The sequence below is a fragment of the Microtus ochrogaster genome, linkage group LG8 (genome assembly GCF_000317375.1).
Source record: "Microtus ochrogaster isolate Prairie Vole_2 linkage group LG8, MicOch1.0, whole genome shotgun sequence".
Taxonomy (NCBI): Eukaryota; Metazoa; Chordata; class Mammalia; order Rodentia; family Cricetidae; genus Microtus; species Microtus ochrogaster.
In genome coordinates, this window is record NC_022033.1 from 13,240,362 (window position 1) to 13,268,067 (window position 27,706).

General features: G+C 53.6%; 1 protein-coding gene across 2 annotated transcripts in view; it reads left to right on the plus strand.

Moving 5' to 3' along the window:
- Positions 1–1,024: 1,024 nt before the first annotated feature.
- The window catches only part of Cdh22 (cadherin 22), a 124,965-nt gene continuing 98,283 nt past the window's right edge, over positions 1,025–27,706 (plus strand). Inside the window, exon 1 of one of the 2 annotated variants that reach the window (XM_005362887.3) lies at positions 1,025–1,458. The gene's annotated coding sequence lies outside the window, so the exon portion shown is untranslated. Of the gene's footprint in view, positions 1,459–13,182; positions 13,204–27,706 lie in introns of those variants that run through there. The other variant, XM_026787154.1, reaches the window with a different exon arrangement.

A 27,706-nucleotide genomic window follows, 5' to 3' on the forward strand; every position in this document is an offset into this window, starting at 1 on the left:
AACCGCGAGAAAGACTTAAGGGAGGGAACTGGCTGTCGAGGTAGAGGATAAATCTCAAAATAAATAAGAGTGATGGAGTTTAGCGGGGAGGACCAGAAACGCAACCACCCAGAGGGGAAGCGGGTCACCAGGGACCAGCAAGTGTGAGGGGTGGAAATTAGAGCCCCGGGCGGTGTGAGCCCGCCGGGTAAGCTGAAGTGTGGCTCCCTGGAGACCCACAGGTCTTGGAGGAGGGTGTGGCCTCCACTTTAACGTTAGTGTTGTTTTGCAGGCTAGGGTGCCTGGTTAGGGGCGGGATGGCAAAGACATACTTCAGTCACCTAGCTGGTCCCAGTGCAGCCAAGAGAAAATGCAGTCCAAGCAAAAAAAGACAAGGGGCAGTGGGCTAGCTCAATTTGAGGAAGGATGAAAAAGCCGATTTTCCAGGCGTTTCTGGACAGCGGGAGGATTTTATTACACCGGTGCAAGAGGACACTAAGTTTAGGCTGGGCTGGTTTGTATTTTGTTTTGTCTTGGTTTGGTTTTTTGTTTTGGTTTGGTTTGGTTGGAGGCAGGACTCCGGAGCTCTCTCCTAAAGAGGGATGGTCCAGCATGGCTCTCTTCCCAGGACTGCTCACCTTCCACCTGCCAGCGGACTCCCAGCCCCAGAAAGGGGCTCTGTCCACCTCAATGCACAGTGATTGTTTCTGAAGCCTCAGTCTGTGCAAAGGGCCTTTCTGGGCAACCAGCCAGGGGTGGCCTCTTGAGAAGCCAGCCCCTACCTTAGCTTGCACCCCCTTCTTTTGAAGCCAAGCTTTCAGTGGTGTGTGTGTGTGTGTGTGTGTGTGTGTGTGTGTGTGTGTGTGTTCATGTAGGTTAGATGCAGCGAAGTCTCTGGCCAGGGGAGTAATGGGGACGGGGTCTAGTCTGCCACGGGTGCCACGGGTGCCTCGGGGCAGCTGAGCCGCCAGGCAGGGAGGAGCGTGCTCCCCTCCTGGGGGCGCTCCCTTCGCGCGAATCGGGGCCGGGAGGAGGAGGAGCACTTCCCCGGGGGCTTTCCCGCGGCCGGCGGCAGGGGAGACGGAGCCTCCCGGCCCCGCGGGCGAGGGAGGGGCGCGGTCGGGGCGGGGGGCCGGGTTCCCCTGCTGGCTGCGGGGTCTGGCCAGGCGGCCGCCTGCGGCTCGGCACGGCGCGTCGCTCCTGCCCGGCGGGCGCTGCATTCTCCGAGTCTCCACCAGAGGCTGCGGGAGGAAGGAAGGGATCCGTCCCTTGCACACTTCCCCCCTAGTCAGACACGCACACTCCCTCGCTCTCTCGCTCCTCCACACACGCGCGCACTCGCCGCCGCGGCTCCCCATCTCGCTCCCGCTCTCCCTCGGCTCCTCCAGGCGGACGCCGGGGCCGGACCTGGCCGGGATCCCGTAGCTCGCTGGCGTCCCGAGGCGAGGGGACCAGGGTGCAGCACGGCCGCTCCCCGAGGTAAGAGCGCGCGGCGCCCGCGGGAGGCCAGCCGAACGCCGCCGGGGGAGGCTGCGGGCCGGGAGGGCGCACGGACCGGGGAGAGGCGAGCGCGGCGCGGGCTCCGGGGCAACGGCACAAGCGCTCCCATCCCGTGCCCCCACCCCGGTAGGGCAAAGGGGACTTTTCCACGTCCAAACTTTCCCCGGCGCTGAGCCCAGCCCGGCCACCTCCCAGACCCGGAGTCGCGGTCCCTGAGCCCAGAGCTCGGGGATGCCCCGCAGGCCGGGGGGCTGGTGGGGGGGGGGAGGCGGTGGCCGCACCGGGGTGCAGGGCCGGCGCGCGGGAAGGGGTGCGGGGATGGCAAACCCAGCCTAGACACCGGCCGGGATCCTGGCGTCCCCGCAGCTCACCCCGCGCTGCCCGGGCTGGGCTCATGGGCTCTTGGGCTCGCGGCCCCTCCCGGAGGTTCGGCGATCGGCGCGGCGGGAGCGTGTGCGCCGCGCGGGTGCGTGTGCGGGTCGGGCCGCCGAGACACGCACTGCTGCGGCCACCCTGGGGTGGGGTGAGCAGGACAGGCTACGGGGACCCTTGCGGCCCTGCAGACGTGACCCCTGCACCCCTCGGCCGTCGGATGAGGGCGGAGATTGAGGGGCAGTGCTTTCCTCTTCCTCCGCACCCTACTCCGGGGACTCTGTTCCCACTACAGAGAAAGACCGGGCTTCACAAGCTCACGTCCAAAGCGAGCGCCACTCGGGAATGACCCTCGAGGCCCGGGGTGCGAAACCGGGAGGCGTGAACCGTGTGGCCGTGAGGGTTGCGGGACCCTCGGTGGACACTATCCCTATCCATGTCGCCTTTGCCTAGGGACCTGACCTCACCACTCCCGCTGTGGCCTTGTAGGGTCCTTGCCTCAGCCAGGGAGCTGCGGGAGACTACCCTGTGGGGTTCAGCGAGCGGAGCGCAGACAGAAATCGGAGTCCCCCGAGGTCTCCCCAAGCCACAGGGGCACCCCCTGCTGGCGGGCACAGGAGCGCCGGCTGGCTAAAGCCAGCCCTTAGGATGCAAGCGCAGCTGGGAACCCTCTGCTTTCTCTCCCACTCTCCCTCCCTGGTCCCTGGCTTGCGGGATGGTGTGCGGTCCAGTTCTGCTTTCAGGGTCTGATTCTAGCGCTCCCCGGGTTCCAGAACGGGCTGGCCGGAGTGCCCAGCCCAGCCAGTGGTTTATTAGCCTTGGCAATTGCCTCTGCAGGGCTGCTGGAGCGGGGTGCATCCTCCCAGCTCCCACCCTCTTCTTTCCCTACTGTCCTGAAAACCTGCCTATCACGTGCTCTGTCCCTAGGTATATCCCCCACGCTTGCCCACCAGTGCCCACTCCTACTCTTGTCCATCTCATCCTTAGTGTGTCCACCTTCTTTCAGCCTGCCTCAGTTGCCCTCTGCCAGGTCAGGAGGCACCTTCTTCCCCAAGTCTGCCTCTACTCCTCCCTGCTCCAGCTGGGTTCCTTGCCTTTTCCATTGCTCCTGGAAGTCACTGTGGTCCCTTAACTACTGCTTAGGATTGGGAGGGTTGACAGGGTGTCTCTGTCCTCTTCCTTCATTACCAGTCCCAGAATCTCTCAGCGGGTGCTTTAACAAGCAAGCTAGGTCTCTCTCGGCCTAGGGCACCTGCCTCTGGGTCAGTCACCATGTCTGAAGCTATTGACCAAGGCTGCCCTCCTTCCCATCTTAAAGTATGGGAAGCAGGCTCGAGGTCACAATGGGGACCCAGGTACCCTGACACCCAGGCCTCATGAGGTGTTTAAGGTAGATCCCTGGGCTCCTAGGGGAAGAAAGCTGCTCAGTGACTTTGACAGAGAAACCAAAATGACACACTGTTGTGAGCCTGGCCCGGTACATGCATCTAAAGTGTGTGTGTGTGTGTGTGTGTGTGTGTGTGTGTATGGCGGCTATGGTCTTGTCTGCTTCTCTGGCATTCTACAATTTGCGCAGAAGTGGGACTTCGACCTCTGCCTTTTCTGGGTTCTTTGTGCCCTCACTTGTGGGGTTCTGAGGCTCCCTGTCAGGGTCAGGAGAGAGCTGGGACAGGGACCTCCAATATAGCAAAGTTTGGAACAGTTTATTTACCATACCAGATAGAAGAGTTGGCCAATTAAATTTCCTCTTTTGTCTGAGTTGCCTCTCCTTTTCTTCCATCAGGAAAATCCACTGGAAATGCAGCCCCAGGTGTGGAGGGAGAATACATTCCTGTTTATGTAACCAAACCCATGCTGGGTGACTTGGGACAGGGTAGGAGTTACTGACCCTGAGAAGAGGCTAGGCTGAGACCCCAGTTAGGATCCCACCACCCCTCCCCAATGAGCCAGGACAAGCAGTATCAGTCAAAACTTGACTGGGAGGGGACCAGGACCTTTGTGCAGGCTCAGGAATCAAAGCCTTATTTTGCCTATGCCACACACACACACACACGCACACACACACACACACACACACACACACACACACACACACACGGGGGTGAGGAGGGTCCTCTCCACTAGCTTTGGCTCCTCAGAGCACCCTTAAGAGGGAACACTTGACAGGCGGCCTCTGCTTTCTAGAACCTGCAGTTTTGTTCTTGTGTCTCTAAAGAAAGCCTAGATGTCCCCCCATCCATCCCTACCGCACTCCTCGCTCCTGCCCTAATCAGGACAGGCTCTGACCTTAACGTTGTCATCAGGATCACAGGCAGGAGTCATTAGACTTTGTCTGGCCAGGAGCAGGCAACGACTAACCAAAAAGTTACATTTGCCCAAAATTTGTCCATGCGTATGGGAGGGAGCCTGGATACTAGGAGGCAGGGATTTGGAACAGGGAGGCTGGGAGTGTAGCTGTCTTGTGCGGCGGCGTTGGGCAGGTTGTTGACTGTCTTGAGGACACTCGGTTCAGGAGGAGAGGAGGGTCTGAAATCTATTTTAAGCTCCACTCAACAAGTAAGGTGCCCTGAAGGCAGCCGCATCTGCCTGGAGAAAGCACACTCTCGTCTAATTTGCAAAAAGGCTTGCGAGGCGGTGCTCTTGGGGCCTGGGCCTATGCCACCGTTTCCCCCTCAGAAGTTCCTGCTTTATTTCTGCTGAGGACCTGCACAGTGCCCACTCCTTAGCTGGGTTCTCTTACAACGGCCTCTGCCTTCCTAACTCTGAGTCTGGGTCTGAGCATGGAAGGTTCCAGAACCTGGAGGTCCTCCTTTCCTTCCTTGTCGGTTCTCCAGGCCCTGCCTTCCTGCTGTCACATTGAGGGTGCTTCCTGTTTCCCCATCAGACCCATCCATCTGTTGTTTGGCTTTGTCACTGCTACTTGTGGGCTGTGTGGCTTTTAACAAGTTACTTCACCTCTCTGTTGGGTTGTTGTGAGGGAAAAAAGAAAGAAAGAAAGAAAGAAAGAAAGAAAGAAAGAAAGAAAGAAAGAAAGAAAGAAAGAAAGAAAGAAAGAAAGAAAGAAAGAAAGAAAGAAAGAAAGAAAGATGCACAAACCAGTTCCCTTAGCACCGTCCTGGGCACTCAGGATGCCCATAGACAAAACATTGGTTACGGAAATGGTCCTCTGCTGGTAATCCTGGATGCAGCGGCTTCGCCCTGCTTTGGTACAATTGCTTGGCTACTTGGGGGGGGGGGGATGGGGGGCGGGAAGTTAGAATCAGGCTCCCTCTGACCTCAAGCTCCTTCTATGCTAGCTAAAAGGCCAGGGGCAAAGAAGGAAGGTTCTAGATTTTCACAGGTTCCTTTTGTCCCAATTTCTGTCTTCTCTCCCTGACCCACCCCATGGTTCCCGCTCTGACCCAGGCATCCTGGCTTTGAAAAGTCTCAGCCATGGTGGCGACCTCATTGCCAGCCTCCAGGCCTCCTGTCTCCTCCTACCCCAGTCCTTGCCGCAGTCACAGCAACCGTTTCTCCAGCACAGGTGGGACCGCGTCACTTGCTTGATTAAAACCCCTCCATGGCTCCCCATCGCCTACTGAATTAAGTCCGGGCTCTGCACAGTGACATTCAAGGTCCTTGTAATCCGTCTGCCTCCTCCTTTATCTCCCAGGGTGCCTCCAACCCGACAGTCCTGCAGAAGGCCAAACCTGCCCTTCTTCAGAACGCCCTGTCCAAAGATCTTCTGAAGCCCAATGACCCAACCCTAGAGCCTCTTTCCCGTGTTCACCCATACACCTGGCTGTGCAGCCGTTCATCCCTTCATAATCCAGTTGGGAAAACATACATGTAAACATGTGTCTGCTAAGCATGCATGTGTGCTAGGCGATACAGCTGTTAGTCTGAGCCAGCAGGAGGCCAGCGGTCCAGGGTGCCCAGCAGACAATTAAACAATTCCCATCATCGTGGTCAGAGCTATGGATGAGCAGTGGAGACTTGCGAAAAGAGTGAGGTACAAGCAGGGCCCTGCAGGGTTGAATAATTATACGGTCCTCCGAGGAGTGAAAACGAGGAGGGGGCACTGGAGAGGAAGGCAGGCTCAGGGTTGCTGAGGTCCCCCGAGGCGAGGGAGAAAAGGGGTTGGGAAGCCGCAAACCCAGCTGCCTGAAGTGAAAGCCAGGAGGGTGGTACAGAGAAGCCACCTATGGGGCTGCAGCAGCAGGTCCCTTGGGGCTGGAATCTTTGAGCAGTGGGGGACCCTGAGAGTTTTCAGCAAGGGAAGCACCTGGTGACATTTGTCTGGAGAAGCCTCAGCCCCAGCTGTGGGGGGAGTGGACAAACTGGGAAGCCAGGTCCTTTGCTGGACCTGCTCTGACGGCAGCATGTAGGACCCGAGAGTGCTCGGATGAATGCAGAGGGTGAATGCCAATTTCTGGCTCATGAGGCTGTGGCAGCACAATATGAGGCAAGGACTACAGAAGTGGTGGGGACCAGCTAGGGACAGACACATGTGGCAAGCTGGTGGGACCTGAAAGTGGGGATACCCAGGGGATAGTGCTGAAAAGTGGGCTTCCTTGTCGGGGCTGGGAGCATGCCTGTGAGGGCCCTAGGATGAAGGGGTTCACTCCATGTCTAGTCTAAGGCAGGAGGAGGTCATGTAGGACCTGATCCTCAGGACCAGGTGCTGTCTTGGGAGCCCTGTGGGACCACCCCGCGACCACCCCTCTGCCGCAAACCCTTAGAAGCAGAGCGTAGGTTTTCCCATCAGCGGCTTCATTATTGTTTTCAGTATGTCGGGCCAATGTTTCTCAGCCAGGGCCACTTTTGGTTCCCAAAGGACGTCAGGTGATGTCTAGAAATGTCTCCGGTCAAAGGCCATTACTGGCACCCTGTGGGTGAAGGCTGACACTGATGACATTACCAAGCCACCTACTACCCACGGGATGTCCTCGCCCCTGGCCACTCCACTGCTGAGCACTCTGCAGTACAAAGAGCGGTGCAGAGGCTTCGGAGACTCCGTGGAGGCCAGTGTGGACTTTACCTCCTGTCTCCGGGGTGTGGAGCTTGGCATGCAGTATACAACCAGCACTGCCTCTGCTGCATCAAGTGTGGGCTTGAGGAGGGGCTTAGAGTCATGCCGTGTGGGAGTCGGCATATCTGTGACTCCTACATAGGGAACAGCCACAGCTCTGAGGCCGAGGGCTGTCACCCAGTGTGTAGTTCACCAGCCCCCTCTCCTGGTCCTGTCCATTTTCATCATTTGTTTTTCAGGAGAACATGTAGATTTTGTTGTTCTTTTGGTTCTTCTAATGTTCATTGTTATTATCATTGTGTACGTGTGTGTGTATGTGTGCGTGTGTGCATGCGTTGTGTGCACGCGATGTGCCATGTCCATGTGGGCACATGTGCCATGACATGCCTGTGGAGGGCAGAGGACAGCTCTGTGGAGCCAGTTCTCTCCTTCATCTTTATGCCAGGTCTGGGGATTGAACTTAGGTCAGCAGGCTTGCGAGTGCCTTTATTTGCTGAGCCCTCTTTATGGCTTTGGGTTGTTTGGTTGGTTCTGTCTGTCTGTTTTGATACAGGGTCTCGTGTGCCTCTGACCTCAAATTCACTTTGTAGTTGAGGATGACCTTGAATTTCTGATCCTCCTGCCTCTGCCTCCTGAGTGCTGGTTTTATAAGCATGAATTACCATGCCAAAGTATTGTAAGCATGAGTCACCGTGACTGGCTCATGCAGTATTAGGGATCAAACTCAGGGCTTCCTGCATGCTAGGCAGGCACTCTACCAACTGAGCTATTCAGGGCAGTGTTTCTGAACCAGGGCCACTTTTGGTCCCCAAAGCACATTGGGCCGTGTCTAGAAATGTTTCTGGGTCAAAAACCATCATTATTTTCTTGTTTTTTGTTTTTGTTTTGTTTTTTCGTGACAGGTTTTCTCTGTATAGCATTTCTGACTGTCCTAGAACTCTCTTTATACACCAGGCTGGCCTTGAACTCACAGAGATCTGCCTGCCTCTGCCTCCCAAGGCCATTCATTCCTAGACATTCATTATTTTTCTTCAAATAAATGACTTACAGATTATCAAAATGAAAAATACAATGACTTGCCAATTAAGGACACTGACCCTGGAGCCCAAGAGAGCTGCACCTACAGCTAAGCTCCTCCACTGCCCATTGCTAGGACCCTCCGTTTCCTCACCTAGGGAAGCCCTTCAGTTACCTTACCTCCCGTGAAGATGGGAGGAGGTACCGACACAGGGCGGAGCATCTGGCTTAGCTCCTCGGAAGAGTGTATTCGTGTGGGCGTAAGTGTACACACATGCTCCTGCTTGTCATTTTACACATGAAGACGTTTTTAATTAGTCATGATCCCACTACCCCTTGGCCACCACTTTGATACACGCTCTTTTTGACGTAGATTGAAAATAAAAATCAAAATGGCATCACGCTGTGCACGTGTGCCTCTGTAGCCTGCCTTGCTGCTGGATAGTGTACTGTGAGCGTCTTGCCATTTCAATGAAGAGACATCCACATCACCATTTTTTAATAGCTGCCCAGCCCGCCGTTGTGTAGCTGTCCATAATTCACTCGGCCAGCCCCCGTGGTCGGACACTTGGGTTGCTCCCAACCTTTTCGCTATTACAAACAATTCCTCTGTGAGCATCCTTGTACACACATCTTCACGCTTGTGTCCAGTGATTTCCTTGGGGACTGCTTGGACATTTTTGGCAGAAGGTACATGGCAACTGATCTGATTCCTTAAGTAGGAGCCTTTAGACTCAGCAAGGCTGGGGGGCCTCTGGGAAAAGAGGAGGGGGCTGGGTGCGGGGGGACCAGCGGGACTCTGAAACGGCAGGTTGTGATGTTAAGACGTGGCCAGCTCAGTGAGTGGTGACCGCAAAGGCCACACTCCTCCTTTGTTGTCACTGGAGAATGGGGGACCAGGGTTAGGAGGTGGACTGTGTGTCTGATGGGCAGAGTGGCAGACACCAGACAGACAGGGCCACGAGGTGGACAGGCTGAGGCAGGCTGATGGATGGGGAGCAGAGGCAGGTGGATCCAGGTCAGCAGGCAGACAAGATGATGGACAGGTGACAAGCTGGGCAGATTCAGGTGTCCAGAGAGAGAAGCCTGTGGCTTCAGGGTGGGACCTGCAGAGACTGTCAGTTGACATTGTGCATTGTGAAGAAGCTGAGGAGAGACGTAGCCCGGCTAGGGGCTCCATGGTGTGTGTGTTCTCACACAAGCAGCTGCGTGGTGGAGGTTTATGCACTTGGAGTTGAAAGCCTTTAGGGACCAATCAGCAACTCACTGCGTGGATGGGTGTTCACCCCAGGAAAAGGAGCCTGCAGTGCCCTCTTTGGGTCTGTTCATTCACGGGACCCTCTTCCGAGTGAGCCTGAAGGGGAACAGGGCGGGACTAGAGATGTGACTCAGTTGGTGGAGCGCCCAGCATGTGTGAACCCCTAGATTTGATCCCCGCTCCAGATAAAACTAGGGGTGCTGGTATAAACCTGTAATCCCAGCACTCAAGAGGTAGAGGCCAGAGGATCAGACGTTCAAGGTCATCCTTGGCTACATGGTCAGTTCAAAGCCAGTCTGGACTATGTGAGACCTTGTCTCAGAGCAAAAATAAACCAAGCAAAGCAAGGGAAGGAGGGCAGAGGGCAGAGGAGCTGCCACTTGCACAGCCAGAGGGGACTGGGGTGAGGAAGAGCCAGTCTCACCTCCAGGGCACTGTGTAATCAATCACAGGGTTCTGTTGAGGGCACAGGAGCCAGACTGCCACTTACCAGGGGAGGGACCTGAGACATGTCACCAGCCTTTGGGCTTCTGTCATGACCTCGGAGGTTTGTGGGGAGGGCGGACTGGAGCATTCACCACAGGGAAGGCTCTAGAAGCCTTGAACTTGCACCTGTTACACGTGTGCACATGCACACACACACACACACACACACACAGAGTAGGTGTGTCATAAGCACATCTCAACAAGGTGACTCACTGGACACATCATGGGGGACAGCCTGGAGCTGCCATGGCACTGCTGTGGTTGGAGAGGCCTTCAGGAGGGAGTGGCTGGGTGGAGCAGAAGTGGCTTGGTGATGTCTGGTTGAGAGCTAGTGGCCATGCTGGCCAGAGCACAAAAGACATAAAGGGGAAGAGAGAGAGAGAGAGAGGAGTTGAAGGGAAGGCTCCCTGGCTATGCGATGCCCCTGACTGAGGAGTGCGGGGGATGGGGAGCTACTGCAGGGGGCTGGCTGGATTTTGAGGAGGAATTAAAGGAAAGAGGACACAGGGAGCGGGCACTAGAATCACCCAGAAGACAGTGAGGGAGAATCGAATGAGGTTGTGGGGAACAAGGGACCAAGGGAAAAGCTCCAGGGGGTCACCTGGACCCGGAGCCCCTTGGCTGCGGGAGATGCTGCGGTGCTGTGGAGAAAGAAGAGAAATGAAACAGTGTGGTACGCCTGGGTATCGTGTGTGTGTGTGTGTGTGTGTGTGTCTGGTGTGTCTGTGTACGAGAACTAGGGCTCATTAATCAAATCAGGGGAGTCTTGGCTTGAGAGACTCCCAGAAAAGCTGAGATTCTGCCAACATATTTCAGCCACGCAGCATCCCACCCAATGCCATCCATCCTTCGGTCATTTTCCAACCCATCACCCACACACCCACCTCCCTCCAAACGGTGAGGTGCCCATTGTCCCCCTGCTGCTTCTGCCCACCTAACCACCCACTGCTGTCCACCCACACGTGCCGTCCACCCACCCACCCACGTCCCACTGCCTTGCTTTGCGTCTCCTGGCTGTCTGCTGCCTCCCATCAGTGACTACACCAAAGTACCCATTCATTCATGATGTGTTTCTTAGAAGCTTCCTATGTGCCCAGCTTGGGTGAAATCTTTACGCAGACACTTGGAGATGCCTGTTGATGAAGACGGAGATTAAGAAAGACAGTAAAAGGCAGTGAACCTTTTAACCCGGAGGACAGAAATTAAAAAGTGACTTCACGTCCTCCTGACGGTGAAGGGTTCTGATGGACTGTGGCCTGGAGATGAGCTGTGCTCCCGAAGTGTTAGCGGCTAATACTGCAGATTTGCTGTTTGTTTTCCCTGGCTCCTGTGAGTGTGTGTAGTCACAGGCATACTCCTCTTCCGTACACATCTGCCTAAGCTGGCGATGTCTCCTCCAAACCATGGCTGGTCTCTGTCTCATCCCACATTGGAGGTGTTCCCTGAAGGCGTCTGGATGAAGTGGCTCACAGGATGCAGCTGGTGGAGAAATGAGAACAGAGCAGAGGGCACTGACCACTTTGAAGCTGGAGAGATCAAGGCTAGCTAGAGGGAGGACTGCCGTAATGACCACTGTACCATCTGCCTGTGTTCAGCTGGACGGGAGTCCTCAAAACTGTAGGAGTGGTTGAGCAAAGAGGACAGCAGACTGGGACTTTGGGAGGGGGTAGTGGAGAACTCTGGATGTGACCTTGGAGAAAGGAGTGGGGGTGATTATGTTTGCAGGAGGGGGTGACTGTAGAGCAAGAAGATAAGCTGTGTTGAGGTGAAGGTGGGTTAAAGCAGGTTACCTGGTATCAGGGCAGGAGCAGCAGGGAGCACTGATTCTCAGAAGTAACCCAGAACAAGGGAGTCTTCTTCAGCCCCAGGCCTCCACAGCCACGTTTGTCCCCAAGGTATCCTTCATTTCTGAGAACCCTTGCCTCCATCCTGGGGAGCCTCTGTCCTTTTCTGTCCCCTTATACGCCCTGTTCTCACAAACCGCAGCCTCCAACTGAGTCCCTGGCAGAATGCCCACTGGCTCCAGGAGAACGCTGTCTTTTGGGCATAGGCTTCTCTCTTCACGGTCCAGAACAGAACCTAGGCTGTACTCCACGGGTGTGTCAGCCCCTACGTAGCCCCAGATCCTGTCACCGAGTGTCTGTGACAATGGGCCCTGAACCATATTACTGGTCCTCTTACCCTAATAGGCACCTGGCCACTTTGCTTAGTTGCTTCTGATGTTCTCTTCTTGCTGTGAATCCAAGTTCCCGACAGGGAATTTCTGTGCACACATATGTTCGTGCGTGCACGTGCACACACACACACACACACACACACACACACACACACACACCCCTTGTAAATTCTCACAGTCCATTCTCACCAAGCTCAGCCGTGGCCCCTTCTGGAGCTTGGTGGCACCCTTCCTCCATAAATGGTAGTACTTATGTCCTCAGTGTGTGGCAGCCAGCTAGAGGAGGTGCCAACTCCCCTGCCACTCCAGGGTCTCTGCATCTACTACGCAGGCCTTGGGAAAAAAAGAGCCCTGGATCTGGGCCCGTGAGTCCCTTCCACCACCTGCCCACTGCCTCATGGCTCTGGGAACAGAGGAACTTGCAGGTTAGCAAACAGGCTGGGTTGGTGGCGGGCACCAGCCGTGCTGGCAGCTCCGCTGGGCTTGGCTCACAGGCTGGAGAATCCTGGACTTGCTGTTTCTGGGTTAGGAAAACAATCACAAATTAGAGAAAATGTTTTGGGAAATTGCTCTACTGCACGGGAGGGAGGGAGCACAGGGAGGAAGAGAGCAGGGAGGGAGGGAGCACGGGAGGGAGCACAGGAGGGAGGGAGCACAGGAGGGATTTGAGGGAGGAGCACTGGAGGGAGGGAACATGAGAGGGAGGGAACCTGGGAGGGAGGCCGTTGAGGGAGGGGCAAGGGAGTATGGGAGCACAGGGAGGACAGGAGCACAGGATGAAGGGAGCACGGGAGGAAGGAAGCATGGGAGGGAGGAAGCACAGGAGGGAAGCTGTTGAGGGAGGAGCATGGGAGGAAGGGAGCACAGGGAGGAAGAGAGTACAGGAAGAAAGGAGCATGGGAGGGAGGTCGTTGAGGGAGGAGGCACGGGAGGAAGGGAACATGGAAGTGAGGGAGCACGAGAGGAAGGGATCATAAGGAGGATGGGAGGATGGGAGGGAGGGAGCACGAGGAGTGGAGAGGGAAGGGGAACATGGGAAGAAGAGGGTGAGGGAGGGAGGGAGAGCAAGAGAAAGGGAAGAAGGATGGAAGCAATGTCTCTGTCAGCTCCAGAACCTTTGGTTGACACTCAAGGCCTCAAGGTCTCCTGACATAGTTTTTCACCTGCTGAACCAGACACACCTGTTCCAGCTAGCGTTGCCACAAGGTTGCCTTCTAGCTACCAGCTTTTCTGAACCCTCCATCTAGTCCATCTGAATGTCTTTCCCGCCCTTTGTGTCCTGATGGTACCTGACCATCTCTCTTGACAGATGACATATTGCCTGGCTGACGTTGGACAAATCTCCTTGATTCCCTGAGCCTCAGTTTCCTCATCTCCACAATGGGGTTGCTGGCATCACCACAGGTCAGTGAGGTGACGCACACATGGTGTCTGTCTCTCGAACAGCACTGGGTACCACCTTAATGAGGATGCCACTGCAAAGCTTCCCGCCTTCCAGAAGAGCAGAGCTCTTGGCAACAGTTAGCTCTGAAACATCACAGCTCCCCTGCTGAGGCCTGCTGTGTTCACGTCTGTCCAGGTCTCCCCTGCTGAGCAACTGGAGAGAGCTGTGTGAGCTTCCAGAGCTAGTGGGAGGTGTCCTGAGAGAGGAAGCCAAGGTTCTGTCTTAGAAGTCATCCCATCCCTCAGGCCTGCTCCATACCAGGTCTGTTTTGTGTCTGGAGGAGTTAGGAGTTCTGACTGCCAGGATCTGCACAAGTCATATGACTGCCTCAGTTTCTCCATCTGTAAGCAATGTTGATAATCAGTCTCTGATCACCAAGTGGGGGGTTGATATTTGTACAGTGTTTAGCATGGTACCTGTGCCTCTCTACAGGTTTCTTGATAAAACAGCAAGGGGTCGGAGCCACGGAGTAGATGGCAAGAGCACAGAGCTCCGGAGAGGCAGCAGGTTTCTGTAGAGTAGGCATCGCATGGGCACTTTCTGATGGGGAAGCAAGGGCTCTTTATCGGATCCTACAGGCGGTCTGGGAAAGGTGGGGCTGCCAAAGGTGCTCTATAGAAGCTCTGAGAAAGAAGCAGGAAGAAGCTGCAGGGTGCTCAGAGGCCCCAGGAATCTCACAGAACTCACCCGTCTGCTCTTCCTCTCCTCCAGTGAAGGCTCCAGCACCTGGAGACAAGGTGGCCTGTGTGTCCTGAGAGAAGGGGACCTCGGGGAACTTATCCAACAGTGAGCAGGGTAGTGAGAGGTGTCTGGGAGCCCCCTTGTCAACCAGAGGGTGGTGAGAGCCTTGTACTCCCTGCTGTACAGTGAGCAAATGTCCTTGCCCGGGGGGACTCTAGTATGCCAGTGTGTGTATGTGTGTTTGCAAGCATGTGAGTGTGCAGGTGTGTGCACCCTTGTGTGCGTATGTGGAGACCAAATCAGACACTGGGTGTGTTCTCTTGGTCTCCACTTTACTTCCTGAGGCAGGGTCTGCCATCGAACCAGAAACTTTAACTGGGCTGTCTGGCCAGCAGAGCCTTTGGGGGTTACTGTCTCTGCCCTTCCTCCCCCAGTGCTGGGTCATAGCCTCATAGCCGTGCCTGGCTTTTTACATGGGCGCTTCAGATTCAAACTCAGGTCTTTGTGCTCGCGTAGCAAGTGTGCTTACCCATGGAGCATCTCCCAATCTCCCCAGAGGTGATCGGATTCTCTCTTCTCACTGTCCCCGTTTCCCCTCTGCAAAGTCCCTCCACTTGCCCTTTGCTGCCTTTCTTTCCAGCCTTTCCCCAAGTGGAGGATGGGAGGGGCCGCGGAGGAGAGTTTGAACAAACTGGGACTGCAGACAGAACTTTGGATTGGTTGGCCAGCGCCATTCTTTTTCCCGGTTGCCATAGCAGCCATTTCCCGGGGTTGTCAGTGATGAAACTCATAACATTGTTTTCAAATAATCCGTGTAATTGAAATAACAATTGAGCTGTTAACTCGTCTCTCACACTCAGGCTAGGACAGCTCCTCCCTCCACGCCCTCCTCCCCACCCGGTAGTCCAGTCCCTTCCAAGCTCCTCTGTGAGGCTCCAGTCTTGGGCTTGGAGAGAGCTCAGGACCCCCAAGCTGAACTAGAACTTGGAGACAGGGTACCCCTTCTGTTTTTGCAACTCAAGGTCTAAAGGAGGAAAGGGACATAGCCAGGGCCACGCATGAAAGAGGCGCATGGAGAAGCAGCCCCGTGTTTTGATGAACGTTTGTTGTGCTGGAAGGGCAGACATCAAGCCCTGATTTTATGCGCATCTTTCCGTCTTTCTCCCCACTTTGTAGGTAGATAAACTGAGGGCTGCAGAGCTGTACATATAAGTGGTTTTCTAACTTCAGAAAATAAGAACTAGATCTGAAAGGGTGTTGCGTCGTCTCTCTCCTCCCTCTATCCCCAAAGCAGGAGCTGAGACCTGGGGTCCTTAGTCAGGGCTTCTTGGAGGAAGATGCCTGGCCCAGAGTGAGAGGCAGGGGCCCCTCAAGGAGCAGGAGGGGAAGGAAATGGCTGGACATTCAAAGTTTGCCTGTGGAGAACGCGGCTGCTCAGAAGGGTGTGGGATGGATTGAAGGATGGGAAGTGTCTGGGATCATACAGGAAGACAGGGCTGACCGACAGCTCCCTGTGGATGTCTCGCAGAGGATAAAAGCATTTTAAAAAAATGCCTGGTCTCTGTCCAAGGCGCTCTTTGAGTCCGCAGACTGTGTGGGTGGCTGGGGTGGCAGGCGCTGGCTAGGGCTGGAGGTGGGGCAGTCCTCAGAATGCAAAACTAACGGACAACAAGAAGCTGGCTTCCCTTTCTGGAGTCTTGAGAGCGACGCTGCCAGCCAAGGGCCTTGTTATTCCCATATCCTCGCCCATTCATTCTTCCTCAACAGTTGCTGACTACCTACCTGCTCTGACCCAGGCACGGGGTGGTCCCAGGGTTTAAGGATCAGGTAGAATTATATCCTCAAAGACTCTTCCAGTCTAACTGAGCACATGCCTGCATGAACACATACACACATCTTGGAGCAAATGACTTGGACTCAGGCTTGAAGGCTGAATAGGAGTTCTCTCCAAGAACTGTCCACTGGAAGCTCCATAGACAGAGGCAGGGAAGCAGTCACAGTTTAGGGGACACCTGGAGGCTTCTGTGCCTGGAAGGCTGGCCACCTGACAACCAATGACAGATTGGGGGGATTTTGATAATAGGGACAGGAATGTCATCTGGAATTGGGGTAGCAGCCAGGACTGATTCTATTGAAACCTTGGTCTGGCAGAAAAGCCGGTGAGAGCTACTGGGCTCAAAGTGTCTGTTTCTTGGGTTATTTTCTATTTGTTTGTTTGTTTGGTTTTTTGTGCATTGTTTTGTCTGCATGTACATCCATGTGAGGGTGTAGGATCCCCTGAAACTGGAGTTACAAACTGTCATGTGGGTGCTGAAATTGAATCCAGGTCCTTTGGAGGAACAGCCAGTGTGCTCTTAACCACTGAGCCCCCTGAGTTATCTTCATGCTGCCCGGGTTGGGCAAAGGACAGGCCCATCTCAGCTCAGCCAGGAAGCCTGGCCTGTAGCAGTTCCCTAGAGGGGGAAAACCTGTATAGGTTCTTGGACAGGCAGGCAGGACTCGCTCAGATCAGTGTTGTTGTGGGACACGCCCCTGGAGGACCGCAGTCCAAGCAGGAGGCTGGTCTGAGGGAGTCACTCACTCCAAGTGACCTTGAGGAAGGTGCTTTCTCTCTGGTCTGTGGTTCCCGTGCTCATCTGTCACAGGACTCTCCTCCTGACCCAGCCTTGGACTGATATTCCTGTTAAAGCGGGGAGCAGGTTTTTCCATCCCACCCCATGGCACTGTCTGGGCACAGCTGGAATTGTCACATCTGGGGGACACAGTAGAGACTGGACAGCTGTTAAGCATTATTCAGGGATTAAGATGGCTCCACAGTAAAGAATGGCACCTGCATCTAAGCCCGATGACCTGAGCTGCATCCCGGGGACTCCATGGTGGAAGGAGAGACCTGAATCTCCAAGAAGTCCTCTAACTCCACAAGTGCGCCATGGCACGCACATACCAACACACGCATGCCACACATGCACGCATGCGTGCTTGCACACACACACACACACACACACACACACACACACACACACACAGACTAAATAAATAAATGTAATTAAAAAGAAATGGCCCAGTCCAACCAGCCCCGGGGCTGGGGTGGAGAAACAGAAATCGTTGCCTGTTTGTGACAATGAGATGCAGCTGTGAGAGTGGTCACCGGTAGCTGTGCAGGCGTCCACCCCAGCTGTCACGCAGAGAAGCACAAGTGGCCCTGATGTTGGGCAGACCTGGAAGTGTGGAGAGAGACACTTGACCTCTCTGGCATGTGGCTGCTTCATCAAGGATGATAATCACCGCACCTATCCAGCAGACGTTGAGAGGTTGGCCCAGATCACCAGGCACATGGAGGGGAAGGCAGCGAAGGTAGATGGTAGCATAGGAAGTCGAGGGACCCTGACTGTGAGCGCCTGACCTGAAACCCTGGCCAGCTCAGAGCTAGACTGGCACTCGGATGTGGAGGAGTCATTGGTGACTTTCCCGGGCTCTCTGAACCTCCATGACTTCTCAGTGAGACAGGGATGAGAATGGTGCCAATCCTGTGAGTTTGATGGCAGGCCGGAGGTAGAGACAGGAGGATCAGAAGTTCAAGGTCATCCTCCAGGACATAGTGAGTTTGTGACCAGCCTGGGCTCCATGAAACCCTGCCTCTACACAAAGAAAGGAAGAAACAATGAGTTTTGCGGCTGGTCCTGGCTAGAGCTGCGGTGCGTGGATGCTGGCAGATGTGGTCGTGAGGAATATGAGCCTCTTGCCAGGGAGCGGAGGCCACCTCAGACATCTCCCTGCCACCCTTGCAGGTCCCCACCCCACAGCCTCATGGACCCTGTTGAGGTCATCTGCTGCCCTGCCCAGACTGTGGGTCCCTCTCTTTCCCTCAGCATCCCTCTCCTGCTCGGCTCCGATCTCAGCTCCTAGAACTGGTTCTCTCCTCTTCTTCATCCTCTCTACCCTCACAGACCCTTGTTCAGCCAGGGCCAGGGATAATGGAGGAGAGACGAATGCACAGGGATCCAGGGACAGACGGCCCTCATACCAAAGCCCTGGCTCAGTTAGATGAGCTCTTGACTAAACTTCAGAGAATTCAGGAATTCTGGGCTTGACACTAGGGGAGGCCACTGTGGGTTGATTAGGGCCACCCAGCCTCTGCATAACCTACAGCTGTGCCCTCCCTCCCTACAACCAAGAAGTATCCAGACAAGTGTCACCTAAGTGGCCAACTCACCCAGGTAGATATCCACTGTGCTAGAGCGTGGCTGTAAAATGTGAGGCCGGTCCCAGTGTCCTACAGAGAGGCTTTGTAACCCCAATCAGTGTCCTCCAGTTCAGCCCTTTGTCCCCCTCCCATGTTCCTGTCCTTGACAAAAATCTTCCAATCACCTGATGCTAACTAAGCCTGTCTTTGCTGCCCTGACACTCAGCCCAGCCAGCAACTGTGAACTCTGACCTCAAGTCCCAGCGGTCTGCTCCTCACTTTATGTTCAACCCTGGACCCCTGTCCTCACCTTTCTTCCTGTCAGTAACTTTTTCAGATCTTAATTTATTTTTTCAGTAACTTAAACAGAAATCCCAATCCAAAGGACTGGGGTGTAGCTCAATGGTAAAGGCTTGTTTAAAGTACAAAAGGCCCTGGGTTCAATCCATAGCAGATAGATAGATAGATAGATAGATAGATAGATAGATAGATAGATAGATAGATAGATAGATAGATGTTATTGGAGGCTGCTAGTTTGTTCCTGGCTGCTCAGCCCTGAAATAACCCACTCAGATACTGTATTAATTAAATCACTGCTTGGCCCATTAGTTCTAGCTTCTTTTTGGCTAACCCTTACATCTTAATTTAACCCATTTCTATTAATCTGTGTATCGCCATGTGGCTGTGGCTTACCGGCTAAAGTTGTGTTTTCCGGCTCCGGCAGGGCTACGTGGCTTCTCTCTGACTCCGCCTTCTTCTTCCCAGCATTCAGTTTAGTTTTCACTGCCTACCTAAGTTCTGCTCTATTAACAGGCCAAGGCAGTTTCTTTATTCACGAATGGTATTCACAGCATACAGAGGGGAATCCCACATCAGATGAATAGGTAGGTAGGTAGACAGACAGACAGACAGATAAAAAATAAAAACCAAGCCAAGCAGCAACAATAAAACAACAACAATAAAAACCACCTTCCCAGTCCAAACTTTAATTCCAAAACAGACTCCTGGATCCTCCCAGTTCAGCCTCTAGATCCCAGGCCTGACCTCTGGTCCTGGGGGATTTGGAGCTCTGAGAAGAGGCGGGAAAGGCTTCAGGAGGTAGGTCTGAACTCGCTGCCCTTCACCACGTATTTGTCCAAACACTTGACACACACTGTGTTTCACTGTGGAACAATAGGCAAATGTGGCCCCATGTCCTCTAGGGAGACAAAAGAGCTGAACACAGCAAGGTTAGGGAACACTGCCCTCCATGTGGGATCAGCATGCAGCGTGCAAGACAGGGCCTTCCAGAGTCAGGAGGTAGAGTATTTTCTTCTGACTTGCTATTCTCTTGGATGGGTAGAAGAGAAAAATAAATGCATTGGAAAGGGACAGATTTAAGAGGAAATGCACTGGAAGGGGACATCTTGGCGGGGAAGGGGACTGTTTTACTGTGTGAATCTAGAGTCAGCCATTTAAGCAAACTTCTAAAGATGAGGGGAGCAGGCGCCAAGGAGACATAAGGGAGGCTGGAATTCCAGGCCAGGAAAGCAGCAGGTGCAAAGGCCCTGAGGCGGTATGGTAGCTGGTAGGTCTGGAGACCAGCCAGAGCCTGCTATGATGGGAGCCATTTCACTCCAACCCGAGTAGGACAAGAAGCCAAAGGACTTTCTGGGGAAGGAATATTGTGTTTTAACACTTTGGCTGAGAGTGCCCCATGGGACAAGGGCAGAAGCAGGGAGGCCAGCCAGGAGGCTCTCGCAATAACCCAGGTGAGAGATGACAATCCTCGCGGCCCCGCTGCTAACCACCACGGTGGCGAGATTGGTCAGATTCCGGCTCTATTTTAAGACTGGCAGGATTCACTGACGGATAGGATGCTGGTGTGAGATGGAGCGGAGTCAAGAATGACTCGCAGGGCTTTGGCAGACACAGCTGGGATAAGGGAGACGCTAGTTACCGAAGGGAGAACGGAAGAGGGGCAGTGTTAACATTTGAGTCATTTTGTCGTCATTTGTGTGCCGGGCATGGTGACAATGATAGTTTTGGGCATGCTTTCCACCTCTGCGTTGGACAGACTGGTGGGTCTACTGTTTGGGGCTGCGGGGGGAGATCTGATACAGATACATGCATGTGGGTATACAGAGAACCTCTAGGGTTGCATTGCAGTGGGGGGGGGGGCTGGAGCCTCTGGCTGGAGAGCAGAGGAAGCAGGGCAGGGGGGTGGGGGTGGAGACCTGAAGGTTCACAAGGTAAGGACACAGGGAGGTGTGTGACTCACTCTGGGGATCCAGTTGGGCTTCATGTACTGGAGGGGACAGTGGAGTCCGGGGTAAGTAATAAAAAAATTCTTCAAATAACCTGTTCTGGTTGGGTATTCTAGAGAGGGAGAATAGCAATTGTAAGGGCTCAGAGGCCTAGAGCCGTCACAGCAGTTAACTGAGGGTGTGGTCCCCAGCCCTTCAGACTACAGCTTTCCTTCTTTCTCACTAATCAATGAGGAGGTCATCTTGGAGTTCTTCCTGAGCGGTGCTCCCTCTCCCTCCTCTCTGCCTAGACCCTTCTGATCATGTCTTGAGGATTCTGCCTCCTGTGCACCTACAGACACAGCATGAACACTCGCTGCCCCCAGGCCACCGTGGGTAGCCACTAGACAGTAGCCTCAAGTCTTCCTTGTGTCTTTCTGAGCCACGCTGTGAGCCCAGTAGGTGGAGGAAGGATAGTCTTCAACAGCCGCCCATGTTGTCCTTAGGATGAAATTTAAAATTTAACAAGACTCATGGGATCCAGTTTGCTGTCCTTCCCATCTTCCCGATTCCTTCCTGCCCATCACTCAACTTGCCTGCTCCTCTTAACTCATAGCCTGGTGTAGTCCACCTGCCCTGGCCTTTAACCGGTGCTGCTTTCTTTACTTGGTGCCCTCTACCTCCCCAAACATCCTACCCCTATTCTGAGAAAATGTCACGTCCTTGGGGAAGCCTTCATTGGATCCCAGACTGGTCTGCTGTTAGACACCCCCCATCCTCCCCCAGCCAACCCCCCCCCTCTCATTTCTTTCCTGGTAATCGCCACGCACAGGCATCCCGAGGTAATGACGGCAAGAGCTGACAGTTACTAAATGCTCCATAGTGATCCAGAGTCCGCTAAGTGTTTTACGTGCTATGCCTACGAGGGCTCCCCTCCCACACTTAGCTCCCAGAAGGGCAACTGGTGCAAGATCATGCAGATAGTAAAGAGCTAACCTGGGCTATGACTCCAGGGGCTCACAGACACTGATGTTTCCTGCTTGATCTTAGACTCCATGATCACAGGGTTGTGTCTTGCTTACCACTTCCTCCCATGTCCCTCAGAGGGGTCTCAGTGAATGTTGTTTGGATAAAGCCTTCGCTGAATGAACGAGTATCTAAATAGGGGTTTAAACAGCACTGGACTCCTGGAGCAGGAATGCCAGCAAGAGGCCTGAGCCACAGACAGGATGAGAGAGAGCCAAGGGCTTCCAGAGCAGAGGGATGAGTGCAGACTTGGCTCCAGGCCTCGGGGGGCCATGGGGCTTTCTTGAGCAGAGGAGGGTAGAGCTGATTTGAGTATTTGAGTAAGAGCCCGCCTCTGGCTGTGGAGGAGGGGCCAGAGGTGGGGTCCTTTCCAGCCAGGCAGCCAGGCCGACCTAGCACCCGCCCCCTCCCACTTGGCCCCATTAGCATTCTGCTTGCGGCTGGGCTCCACAATTAACACAAAGGTACAGTCATTCATTCTGACTGGCGGACTCGGGGGGATCAGCCGATGGGGGCCGGCTGCGCGGGGCTTCTGCTGGGAAGGCATGTCACAGCACAGCGGCCACCGAAATGAAAAGCTATTAATAACGATCCCGGAACTTCATTCCCATCAGCTGTTTGTTTAAAGGTGTTCTGTACTCGGGAGCCGCCTGATTTATGTGGGCAATAAGGCGCCCCGGTCGGCCCCGCGCTTTTTAAAACAGTGCTAATGGGGTGAGACTGGGATCCCCGAGGGAAGCTGGGGAATAAGGCCTGAGGGCCAGGACTAATCGGACTCTGACTTCAACTCCCACCACGAACCGCCATAGAAAGGTCTGGACGCGGAAACCAGCTTGAGTGTGGCTCTTTCCTTTCTGCCTCAGTTTCCCCATTTTTACTTTGAATAGGAAAATGCTTGTGTTGAACAGTTGGTGGGAGAAGCCTGTGAGAAGCATACAGCCAACGCTTAATAAAGTCTTAGCTTGTCTCTCTACTCGTCTGTATGTGCACACGTGTGTAGGGGTGTGCACACGTGTGTGTAGACTTGTAAAGCTCACGGGTCAACCTTGGAGATGTTGTTCCTTGGGTGCTGTTCAGCTTGCTTTTTTGAGATATGGTCTCCCACTGAACTGGAGTTGGCTTAGTAGGCTAAGGCTAGGCTGGCCAGTGAGCCCCAGAGATTCCCCTGACTCCACCTCCCCAGTGCTAGGGAGAACAATAATAAAAACCCAGAGACAGAAATTGTGATTTAACTTAAAGGTCAGAAAAGCAAAGCGGCCAACCACTGGCCCTTACCTCTATCTACGTCAGTCCGAAATGGCGATCCTGCCTCCAGGAATCTCAGAATGAGACTGCATCTGAGAGCTGTCTCCTCCCGTCTTCTATCCCTCTCTAGTGCTGGGTTAAAGGCATGCACCACTACTGCCCGGTTTCTATGCAAACTAGTGTGACTAGTGGGATTAAAGATGTGAGTCACCACATCTATAAGCTATAAGCTGATCAGTGCAGCGATTTTACTCTCTGGACATCAGGCAAGCTTTATTTATTAAAATGCAAATGAAATATTACCATACTGGGGTGTGTAACCCATGCCAACATGCCTCACTTCTATCTTGACTGCTGGGTTTTGAACCCAGATCCTCACGCTTGTGTGGCAAGCACTTCATCTACCGAGCCATCTCCTCACCCCCATCTTCTCTTTTCTTTGTAAAAAAAGAAAAAAAAATTGTCCCCACCACCTAGGTGCCCAGCCCTGTCCTGGAAGCAAAGCCATTCAGACCACACTCTGTTTACCAAGCAGAGACAATTGTATTTGATGTTGAAATGACTGAAGGCCTGGCAGTGATGCTGGGTGAGAGATGGTGTCAAGCTCTTTTAATAGTTCTGGAAACAGAGGCTCAGAAAGGAGAGGTGTGTCTCGGGCCACTCGCCTAAAGCCTACTGTCCTGTGGAGCCAGAAGATGTGCCCTTCAGCCGTGAAGCTTCAGGCGCTTGGCAGGAGCCAGATACATGTTTGCTGACTGAAAAAGAAAAAGGGGAAGGAAGAAAGGAAGGAAGGAAGGAAGGAAGGAAGGAAGGAAGGAAGGAAGGAAGGAGGCAAAGGAGGCATCAGACCTGGATCTTTGTCTTAGAGCCCAAGGCCCACCTATCCTTTTATCCCAGGAGATCCAGATCCTAACCGGGGACAACGGATCAGACTACTCTAGGGCAGGCTTTCTCAGCCTTGGTCCTACTGACAGCCTTGTTGGACACTTTTGTGCTGGGGAATTTCTGTATGCTTTGGGGGTATTTGCAGCATCTCACTAGATAACAGCCACAGATTCCCAGGCGTCACCAGAGGTGCTGTCTCCATGTGCAGCAGATGTTCCGAGGGTGGTAAAATCCTCCATGACCACTGAGCTCAGAACAATGTCCACCCAGCAGAGGTCTGCATGGTAGCTGGAACTCTGGCCAGTGACTTGTGTGTGTCACCTAGTCAGTCACCAGAGAAGCAATGTCACGTCTCACCATTAGCTGCTTGGGAGAAGTTCCTTTGTCATAACCAAACCCCAGGTATCTCTGTCTGTAAATGTCACTGACCTGGTCCACAGGCAGGGTAGTCCCAGAATGCCCTGCTGCTACACATGAAGACCAAGGGTCCCACCTAGGCTCTGATGTGAAGGAGAAACCTGAAGACTATGTGTCATTAGGGCTGGTAGAGTGTTCGGGTGCAGGAAGGTGCTATCCAGGCAAAGATAGAAAGGGCAGGAATGGGGCGCAATAAGGAGATGAGGAGATGGCCTTTGAGGTTCTGAGGTGGCTACCCGCACAGTGGGCCCTCTTTCCCATCAGAAATGCTCTGTTTCTGCAGGGGACACATAGTGCTGTCTGGCCTCCCCTCAGAGGACCCTACACAGAGTTAGCAGAGAGATAGAAACCGCAGCTTCCCGTTTCAGATTGCAGCTTACAGTCCCCTGGCCTTGGCAAGTCACACAGCCAAGTGTGGCGTCCAAAGTACTTAATAGCCACCCCAGCAGAGGCATCTGCCCGGGGAAACAGGTTACTCGTGGACTAGCCAAGGGGGCTGACTGGAGGTGGGCTTTGTGTCTGCACTGAAACCTTGTAGCTACACGCATACCCACCAGAGGAGCCAGTGGGTCTAATGGATGGAGAGCCCCAGTGTATACAGCAATGTGTATACAGTGGACATTCAATAAAGCTTCCCAGAGGACTCAGTAGGTGCCAAGTCCAAGCCTGGCAAGACTTAGCTGTGTAGATGGTGAGGGCTCAGCTTCCTGCAGAACTCAGTCAGGCACAGGGAACGGAGGGGTGGTCTGGGTGTCAAAGATGTCACCCACAACCAGAGTGCGTGGATCACCCACTCCACAGAGGCCCCAGCTCTGTATCTATATCTGTGGGTCCTATATCGCAATCCTTGGGATCTTCACCCTCCCCAGGGTCCTGGAACATCAACTGTCACATGCCAAGGAGGTCCCAGATCCATCACTCCATCCTGGCTGGGCTAGCCCCCTCTCGGCATGTTTAGGCAGCTTGTCATTACAAAATCCATTTTCTTATCTCTCCTCCCGTATCTATTTTTTCTAATTCTTACTTAACGAGCTCCCCTGAAAATAAGAAAATCATTGGAACAATTTTCTTAAGTGTGAAAGATTAGTCTGAAATCGGCATTAAGGGGACTAATTGCCTTCATTCTCCCACCTTCTCGACAGCCGTTTGTGAGCGGTGAGAGCTCATTCGTCTGCTGCTCCTGGGAGTCTGTCAACACTGGCGTGCCTGCCTTTGCTTGGGGAGGTGCTTGTGTGTGTCTGTGTGCGCACTTGTGACTGAGACAGGCAGGACACAGGGCAGAGCATCCCACAAGTCAGTAGGATGGGTAAAACATGAAGTGACTCCCTAGGATTCTGGGTATAGGGAGCAAAGCAGAGTCAGGTATGGGTGGGTACCAGGGCTGGGGCAGCTTGAGCCCGTCCACCTAGTCGTCGCGCTCCTAGGCTCCTAGAGGTCTGAGTTCCCAGTTGCTCACATTCTGCATTACTGTAAGCAAGTTCCTCCACCTCTCCGGACTTCGGTCTCTTTGTCTGTCAAATGGGTGGAATATCTTGTAGCCATGGTATCAGCTGCAGTGTGTGATTGCTGCAGAAGGCAGGCTCTGGCCACCCAGTGACTCCAACCCTTGATCCTCATGGACAGTTCCCAAGGCAGCATTGTCATTAGTCCAGTAGATGATGGAGTGGAGGGTCAGAGAGGTTAGGGAAGGAGGCCAGATCACACAGGCTTGGTGCCCCAGGTCACCTGGAGGGACACCCAGCTTCCCTCTGAGCCTCACTCTTTATCGACACTTCTTGCGGTGGCCTGGTGTGATGAGAGCCACACGCTGCACTGCACTCTAAACAGAACGTGACTTGGAGAAGTAAGGGAGAGCAATGGAGGAGCGTGCTTGTGGGCGGAGCGCCCAGGAAAGGGCAAAGTTAGGGAGGAGCACAGGGCCAAGTCTTGACAACCCTCAAGATCAGACCCCACATCTCTGCACCCCCAGCTCTCTTACACCTGGCCAGGGGCCCCTCTACGCCTGCCAGCAACACGGACGGGTCTCCCTCCCGACCGAGACTCTGAGCTGCGGGGCTTGTGACAGGGGAGCGGGTTGACAAATGGTGATGCCCAGCAGTGGGCAGGGATTCCAGGCTCAGCCCCACACCTGATGTGGAGGAGGGACGGGCTCCCTGGCTCCCACCCACTCCCGACTCCCTTCCCCGGGGTGGGGAAACTCACTGGGGGCGGTGGATAAGCTCTGAGAAGACCACGGGAACATCTTCCATTTTCCATTTAACCACCCGATATTGAATTATAAATAATTCATACACCTGCCAAACATTTGATTAAAAGAACCCAATTCGCACTGCATTTGTCAAGGGGTAAGAATTGCATGTGGTGTTTTTATTTTAATCTGTCCTTTAACTCTTTTACGAATATTTATTTATACTTGGCTGTCAGGTTTTATTCTATTTGCCCTGATTTTATTCGGGCTGTTGCTGGCATTTTTTCCTTTCCCTTTTTATTTTGTCACCTGTGCTTGGTAGTCACGCATTTGAGAGCCCAGAGGTAATAAATAAGGAAGCGAGACTCCTTCCCTGCTCTGGTACACCCCTGCCCCGCCCCCATCCCCACCCACTGTTTATAGACCCCTCTGTCCCTGATGTCGCTCGCCACCCAGCAGACTAATCTACTCCTGGGCAAAGTCTAGGTTTTCAGCAGTACCCATTTCTGTGTCCCGCCCTCACCTTCCCATGGCTTTCTCCTTCCTCTGCCAAGTGCAGAGTCGGTGCTCAATAATGTAATTTTGCATGAATAAATGAAGCAGCATCATTAAATCATCTGTGTATAGTATCTGGGGATAGAAGGGATACATTGGCATTCATAGAATTCAATGGCCAGAGCAGTCAGTGAACCCCAGGGCTGGAGAACGTCTAAAGCCAGGAGAGTGTGGGCTTTAGCATCTTACAGAGGTGCCTCTGTTCCTTGGTCTGCACTTCCTCATCCGCAGAAGGCATCTGCAGGGCGGCACCCACGTCAGAGATGAGCAGAGGAGTTAATATCTGTGCCCAGCACACAGGCTGCATAGAGAAAATGGTACCTGCTGTTTGATCATAAGTGGTCACCTCCCCTCTCATCCTGACAATAATCCACCTGCGCTTCTTGCTTCTCCCTGAGAGGGAAGTTTCGGGCATGCGTGATCTTATCCTGAATGCCAAGTGTAGGTCGGCAGATGTGTCTGTGACAAACAAGAGAACGGGACGTTGACCGCTTCCCTTGTTGGCTACCCGCCTTTGCAATAACACGCACTGTTTGTCGGAGGGCTTACACGGGTCGGTTTGTGAGTTGACATAAAAACTTGTTTCTGCCAAGTGACTCAGGTGAGCTGGGAATTTACTGGAGACCTGTGTCAATGCTGTCTGAATACAAAGGTACTGGATGTTGCAACCCAAGAAAGGCTGTCACGGTGACAGCAGCCAACTGGGCAAAGGGAGTCTTTCTTTTTCTTACAAAACATATTCTTTTTAAATTTTTTATTATGTTATTTTATTTATTATTTATTTTTTGAGACAGAGTCTCTCTATTATGTAGTCTTGACTGCATAATATGTAGATATACCTGCCTATGCCTCCGAAGTCCTGGGATTAAAGGCAATTTATTTTTTGTTTTTGGTTTTTTAAGACAGTTTCTCTATTTAACAGCTCTGGCTCTCCTGGAACTTGCTTTGTAGACCAGGCTGACCTCAGACTCACAGAGATTCACCTACCTCTGCCTCCCAAGTGCTGGAATTAAAGGTGTGTGCCACCACCGCCTGACTGCAAAACCATTTTCTTTTCT